The sequence below is a fragment of the Solanum stenotomum genome, chromosome 5 (assembly GCF_019186545.1).
Source record: "Solanum stenotomum isolate F172 chromosome 5, ASM1918654v1, whole genome shotgun sequence".
In the NCBI taxonomy this organism is placed as follows: domain Eukaryota; kingdom Viridiplantae; phylum Streptophyta; class Magnoliopsida; order Solanales; family Solanaceae; genus Solanum; species Solanum stenotomum.
In genome coordinates, this window is record NC_064286.1 from 60954505 (window position 1) to 60963358 (window position 8854).

Genomic DNA, 8854 nt, shown 5'->3' on the forward strand with positions numbered 1-8854 from the left:
CCCCCCGATTCCTTATCCTCCACCCCCACGCTCATCGCCTCTACCGTCAAATATGATGTTCTACTAATTATTTGCAAAATACTAGAAACAAGTAAAATGAAAAGTTTAAAAGTTCAATAATTTTTAAATAAAAAGTAATAATTTTTAAATAGACTAAAAGTAAAGTAACGAGACACATAAATTAAAACAAAGGGCGAGAGAAATCCAACTAGGGGGGCCAATTTGGTGGCACTGGCCTTTGCGTATATAGGAGGGGCATGAAAATTACTTAAATTCTATGTGTTATACGTAAGTGTGTGGTCTACACATCTAATTAAAAGAGATAAGAAAGAGATATATAACTTATTATATAGTATATATTATTATGGATTAAATCAAAAGATGAAGAAAGTGAAAGTTTTCGTTTCTTCTCAACCAACTATTCTCTATATTTCCTTTTCTACCTCTGGAAAACAATTCTATCCATGAATTATGATTTGTTTACTCGGTACGATAGTAATATCATAACATATATACTATAGAAGAAAATGAAATTGACCTATCTAAGAGAGAACACAAGAATGGACTTATAATAATTTACTAAGCTCGAAATTAAAGGAGCATTTTCAAAAATTATTTGAGATATCATCGCATGTAATGTAATAAGGGTTATCGAAGTCACATTTTGTTATTCATTTAGTAATGTCCCTAGCTTGAGTCCTATTTAAGACTATAAGGTAAGTTTGGAATATATCAAATATAGTATTATGACGCAAAATAATCACACGACCTGTTCAAATCTGAGCTGGTTAATGATTCACTCAATTGTTTTTGACACAATATTATCGTTCAAACACTTTCACATAAGGATTAATAAATAACACACATCTTTGTGAAAGAAAAAAGAAACAATCATCCAAAAGGGATATTATTACTCTTAATAATGCAAAGTTTTAAAAAGTTGAAGAAAGATATACCTAAGGGCTAAGCATGAATATTCATGTTAATCTTGATTATGTCAAAATCATCCTTTTTAGAATAAGATGGTGATCACAAAAATACCAAAAGAAGGAAAATGTATGGATATTAAGAAAATCAAAGTCAAAAAGAGGACAAATACCCACCTGATAAAAGAGAAAATAATTAAAACACAACCCTATCTAAGTTTTTTAATTTATATTTATATTATTTGTAGATAAGAAAGCTATGTATCATATGTTTTGGTCCCAAAATTTGTACTACATAATATATAATTTTCACACATAATGAATAATAGTTGTACTTCCATCATTTTACATTGTGCACGTAAGTATCAAGAGAAAGGTTTGGAATAATAATTTTAGGTACTTTGATTCTTTAATATTTTTTTTTAAATTGTTGCTAGCTTTTAAGCTATACGTAATTCTTTGGGAAAAAACAAACAAACTTTCTTGAAGAAATTAAACAAGAAGAAGAAAAAAGAAATCGAGAAAACTAGAAGATGAAAAGTACGTCCATTTGAAATAGCTCGATTTGACATGTTTCATGTATACATAGATGTCATTATTTGTGGAGAAGAGAAAGAAAATGTAACGAAAAAAGATATTATCCTGAGATAATTTATCCCATCACTATGGTATAATTGATGGGATAAGTTATCTCAAATATGATAACCAATCAAGACACTAAATTTTTATCCCAAGACTATTTATTCTTATTTTTCACACCAAATGACCCATAGTACATCCTTCGTCTCAAAATACTTGTTTGTCTTTAATAGAAATATTTAATTTGTCTCAAATATTTATCATTTTAAAAGTTTAAGACAAAATTAATTATTTTTTTTTCTCATTTAGTTTGCGACCCTCACTAGTAATTATTTTGAAGATTACAAACATCTAGATTAGATACATAAATAAAATAAATATATACTCAATGAAGACAAATTATATCATAAGACATAAATAAAGGTAAAGCAGTCATACGTCAAACAAGAATCTCATGATAGTACAAGGGAAATACAATGGTATCTGGGAGTAATTCTTCGAATTAATCATAGATTCTCAACTCCGCCTTTTAACTTCTACTCCAGTTGACCTCTCTTGTTTCCATCCACCGTCAGAAGCTACAACGTTGAGAGCAAAACCAACTTAGAAAACAACTAATGATTTAAGATGTAAGATCCTTTAATTTGGCTATACTATTAATTTTTAAAGGAGTATGTAAATGAAAACACGATAAGTATTCTAAGACGTAGGATCCTTTGGCGATACTAAATATGTTTAATAAATACGTATGAGATTTAGTTGAAATATCTAAATGAAATTTCGTGTCAAATTCAGATGTCTCCATATATGTTCATCCATTAAAATATCCACCATAGTACTATATCATCAGTTAACGATTTGACACAATTGAATTGGCAAGACTACCTTTTGACTGTAAAAAGGATTTATTTTTTAAAAAGTAGCTATACTTTAATTTGTTGAGAATGAAATAACTAATAAGTAAGCACTACCTAAGCATGAAAACAAATAATTAAAGTAACAATAATTCAAATGTTACCATTTACCATTTGTTTGCAAAAGCTACTAAACTACTCAATCAGAGGAGCAACTAATAATTAACAAGAAAAGATAGAGTCAAGAAAGTGAAGGATAAATGAGATGAAAAAAGTACCAATAATTAAATAATGAACTAAATTATTTTTGTTTGTATTAGTTAGTGATTGAGAATATATAGTCACTATTTTAGAAGAAAAGGGTCCTACTAGACTTTTCTATACTATACAGATTTGGATAATTTTCCTCCCTTGAACTAATATTTAGAGTAGAGTTAAGAGTAAATTGCATTTGATATCATGATATCAGAGCCAAATCCTCTGATCGATTAGATAATCCATGTCTTGTAGGGACAAAATCGGGAGGGGGGGTGGGGTGATGAATGGAAATAATCCCACAATATCGGTGATGAAAGGGGTCAAGGATTTCCATTTATGAACTCGAGCTAATTTTAATTAGGTTGAGTTAGGCCGAAGATTCATTTGAATTCATGAACCATTCACCACAAAAGGTTTGTCCAAAATAATTATAATCAATCAATTAGATAAACACACCTAAAAAGGAAATTAAAGATCAATGAAAGATATTAATTGGTTGTAAAGAGAAACACGAGAGAGACAAAAGAAGAAGAAAACAACCATAAGAAAACTCTTACATGCATCTAGCTAATTCTCATCAATATTTGATATCAGTATTGAGATCTCTATAATTCGAATGCTTCAAACTGAAAAAATCACATCCAAAATTTAAGATCGAAACCTCTAATTAAAAATAAAGTCAGATCATATCATATTCATTCCACCACGACCTTGATCCCATGTCGGTAACTCTTACGTCTAGCTATCACTATTTTGGTCCAACTCCAAAAAAGTATGTGCACTAAGCTCTTTTTAAAAATTTAAAAAGACTTCTTGATCATGCATGCATGGCTCACGTTTGTAATAGTTCTCCATATTTAATGGAGTACTCCTAAGTGCCAAATTTTATTATATATGAAATAAATATATTAGTATAATTTTTATAATATTATCAACGAATTATAATTTATGATAGTAAGTTATTTACATGAAATTATCAATATATATATATATTAATTATCTAATAAATGAATCGACTATTTAAATATTTTTTATACAGTGTACAAAATATAAACTCATTTTTTCTTCTTCTTATAATTGATCATAAAAAACTTTCGAAAAATTTGAAATATTATTTATGAAACTTTATTGATGATATTTTCCTAAGTAGTACAACCAATAATTAGTTGTTTCGTCTTCTATTCTCTTAGGCAATCAAAGAATTCCCTAGCATGATATTAAGCATATAACACAAATTCATTGGTTTAAAAGTCTACATCATTATGCTTTTTGAAAGACAAAAAAGTTAGAAAATTAAAGTGAAATGCATTAACAATTCTTTTCAGTTTGTAAATAGACGTTATATTGAATACTTATTAAAAATTAAATTAAATTAAACAAAGTAGAAGTTTGAAAAAAGGAGATCCATCTTTTGGTAAATACGTTAACTTTGACCAAAAAAAGTATTTGATGATTTTAATTTCAAACATCTACCAATAATTCAACCTTTTGGTATATTATCTTATCGATTTATAATTATAATATAAGTATTCAAAACATTAATTAATGATTAGTGGAAGATAATAATAACCAAATGTTAATGAAAGTGAAACTTTATTAATTAAATGTTTATATAAATTTTTTGTCTTTTTACGACTTTATAAGGTCTTTTCTTTTGTATACAAAAATCAATAACCTTTAGAGTTTATTTAAATAATAACTATATAGTTTCTTGGAGAAGAAAAAAAGGAGGATTGGTTTATAGTTGCAATTGAAGTGTGTCTTATATGGAACTATAAACTAATTAATTAGTTTTGGTTCATGTGACCTTATAAAGCCATCAATAAATTATATTAAACATTTTTAAAATTAATATTTTTATATGATTTTCCTACTTTTTTGACCAAGGAAAAAAAGGGGATAAATAGAATAGGACATGACTTGCAATATAATTGTACTACTCCACAAAGTTAGGTTAATTTATAATTATCTAGGACAATTATTATAGTAGGCCTAAGAGGTTTTTAGATTATGTTATCTATGCTTGAACCATAATTTGTTCCTAGTTTGGTGTAAACATGATGACACATTGCATGGATTAATGATCAATCAATTTATTAACTTAGTCAATTTTGATCCGTTCAATTTAGCTCATTTGAAAGCATGAAATTACATCCAATGATGTATTTGAAAATGTGTGGTCTCACATTTTTTACCTCCATTTGCCTCATGAGCAAATTTTCAAGGCCAAAAGTAAAAAATAGTTAAACTTAAAAGAGCAGAGTTAAAAGTTCAAGACGATCCAATACACCCACAATCATTCTCGTAAATTTTAGGTCTCTCAATCATTGAAAATTATAAGAAGAAGAGAGGGACAAAGACCTAACCTCCAAAAACTGCAAAAAAAAATTGAACAAAAGTCGGCCATAGCTAGGATTCTAGTGCTAATTAGCTTACCAAAAAAATAAAATCAGACTTGTCATATCTATATCTAATATTAGGAAGTTGCATATTGTAAATCACTTATTTAAAAGACAGGGTAATTTGGGCAAAATATATAACTCAAATTAACCAATGATAAATTTTGTCGAAATGATTTTAATTTATTACATTTATATATGACAATAAAAAAATTTTCTTGGAAATTAAATATATTAATAAAAACTTTATAAGAGTTGAATGGATTGGACTATGAACTATTATTTGCCTTAACTCAAGTCATCTCAATCTAAGTTTTGACTCATTTAGTTACTCAATAAATTTTGATTCATCCAGATTCAACTCATCAACTCGTGTAGAATCTAAAATTAGTGTGATGACCCATCATTTCGATCATTATGCCACTTAGGTATCATGTGATTGAATTAGGTTATACAAGTTATGATGACACGCACCCATTGACACAACCATAAGAAGAAAAAAAACATGAAGAATTGAAAAGGGTGAGAAGAAAACAAAAGTAGGATAAGTAGATGTTCCTACCTCTCTTATAAGACAAGTTGCCCATAAAATACAAACATGACAACCCTAAAGACCACTCTCTATCTCTTCTCTTTTTACAACAAAATTCACTTCAACTTTAAATTTGTATAAACCTATGTACTATATAAGAAGATAATTATGAAATATATAATAATCACTGAGGGTTATAATGAGATAGATAAGATCTCTCCATCCTTAATTTGAAGTCAAGCAGTTCTTTCGGACGTCAGTTTTCTCTCTTAAAAAACTTTCACTTGAACTACCAAAACTCTCTGAGCGGTGCCTCAAGTGGGCACTGGGGCATTACTACCAAGAACGCTCGTTAGAAATTCACGTTCTTTTTAGTAATAATTTATGAGTTCGATCCCTATGAATATAGAATAACTCAATTGCCGCTTATAGGAATTTTGTTATAGTGTGTGCGCTTTTGCTTTCTTTTATGTATTATGGACATGTCAATTTTTATTTTTTTTGAGGTTGCTAATTTAGCTATTTTCATTTTTAGTAGGAAGAATATAACATTTAAGAAAAAAAAACAAATTATACATATATTGTACATTCAAATTATTTTAAATTTAAACGTTGGGTAAATGACTATTTAAGTTAATTGATCTTTGGGAGTGCCACTCCCGAATGGGCCCTGCAGAGTGCGATTCGGATTTAGTCGGAGCTCCTATGTGGGCTCCGGACACCGGGTGGAAAACAAAAAAAAGAAGTTAATTGATCTTGAATAAAAAAAAATGAAAATTATTTCAAACAAACTCAATGAGAAAATATTTAATTTTCCTAGTAATTCAAGAAGAATATATTATGGTGCTTGGTTTGTCAGAAAATGATTGGCTGGGGGAGTAGAAGCAGCACTAGAAAATAGAGAAGCAAAATTTTTTATTTTTTTTTTCTTAAATAGAGGCAAGTAATTATTAATTAACAAGAAATGTTGGAATTTGCAAATGGAGAAGATAAAATCATGAAATGTTTTAGGAGATAAATTGGAATAATGTGTGACGTTTTGATTCTCAATAATTAGAATCTCTACATACGTTAATATTCATATCATATCATAGAATAATTTAATCCCACTAGCTATTGAAATATTCATTTGGTTATCACAAATATAGTGATATTAGTTCCTGTCTCTTGGGTGCAAGCTGATGAGATACATATATATATATATATATATATATATATATATATTACACACATGAGTCCGTACCAGCACTGACCCAATATATTTTTTTTATCTCAATTTATGTGAACTTTTAAAATTTGGACAGTTAGTTCAGATATTTTATAGAGTTTTTAAATATTTTAAATTATTAATTTTTTTGATTTATAGTACTTTTTACATATGTTTTAAATACTATATATTACTCATCCAAATGTCTTAGTTTACGTGGCACAAATAAATTTTCAAGAGTCAACCAAATTTTTTATATGTATTTCAAATATTTCAAGTTGTTAATTATTGTGATTTATAGTTTCTTTTACGTCATTTTCAAATAATATTGTTACACACAGGGGCGGAGCTACCCTTGCCTGAGGGGTGTCAAGCGACACCGCTTCATCGGAAAATTATGTTGTATAGATAAGTCAAATTCTGATTTTATACCTATATTTAATAGAATTGACACTCCTGAACCAAGTTGAAGTGTTGGTTCAGGGGCTACAAAGCTCTGCCTTGTCATTGACCTAGGTGTTGGGAGTTCGAACCTTGCTGAAGTCTATTTTTTTTTAAAGGCTTTTAGCGTTTTCTTTTAACTTTTTAGACAACTGTAACTTTTTTGTCTTTAGTTTTTAGACAGCTAAACGTGTTTTTTCCTCCAATTTTTAAACCATTGATTTAAATTAAGTTTACTTTAATATTTTATTTTTTAAAAAGAAATAAAATACACTTTAGAAAAAGATGTATTTATTAATATTTCTAATGATACTATTGTAAAAACATTTCAAGAGATGAAATTGCATCGAGTACGGTTGTAATAATGTAATTATGTTTTGCTTTTATTAGTAAAATTTATTTTGTTGAATTTTTTGTGTGCATACTACTTTATATTTTGACACCCCTCAATCTAAATCCTGGCTCCGCCACTGGTTACACACCAACAAAATTTCAATAGTCAATCGAATTTAACTATTACATGTCTTTCAGTTTTTTTTGAAGTTGTTAATTATCATGCTAAAAACACACACATTGACAAAAATGTATCTACTTCTAGTGTCTTCTATACAATAATATTATATTCAAATCTAATATTTATGATGTTTATATTAAACTATCAATTTATCATTATTAAGTAGTGAATTGTGATAAAACATATACAAAACAATTATGGTCAAGTAATAGACGTGTATATGTAAAAAATAATATACGTACCGTTCATTTAAGCAAGTTTTTTTATACTTTGTGTTATAATCAACATGTTCTATTAACTTAAAAAGATTAAATAAATTAGAATTGCTTTTCTAACTATAAATCCACTAGCATGTAAGATAGAGATTCTTATATATCCAATTTATTTTATATTCCTTTTAAATTTTTGTAATCACCACAAAAATATTGTATTAATGCTGCTAAAAATAGCATATGTTGTACCTTTTGTACCAACATGTGAAACAATTGAGACTTAAGGGAGCAAATAGAAAATAAGAGTGTGATAATATATTAATCCTTTGCTTTCATGCTATCCACATAAGAAATGCAAATGTCCTAAAATTATTATTATACTAATAATAGACATTTAGTGAAAATTCTAATCTAATCAACAAAGAATCGAACCAATTCTCTAAATAATTAAATAATTTTTGTTCATCTATCTAGAACCATAATTTATAATGTGGTCCACAATTGCTTGAATATATTATGTCTTATTCAATAGCACAAGTTGATTCAGAATTTAAATTATAAATAATTTTTGATATCATTAAATTCACGAACCTTTTAAGTTTAGCTATTCAGAAATTCAAACGATATGTTTTTTGACAACTGCACTAGGCCCCTACATAGGAAAGTGTTTATCCCAACGAATATAGCAATGCTGTAGCTAACGCGTTAAGTATCCCGCCTAGAGAGTACGTTCGCAAGAATGAAAAAGAACATAAAATAATAAAAGATTCATCATTTATGACAAGTTTACAAGAAAATTTGGGCGAAAAACAAGAGGCGAATCCACAGATTCTCGATGCCCTACCTAAAACCCCAATCTCAGGGTCCTAATCTTCCTTTACTCGAAATAGTTGGGCAAGAAACGATAATTACAAAAATGACAAATTGGTCTC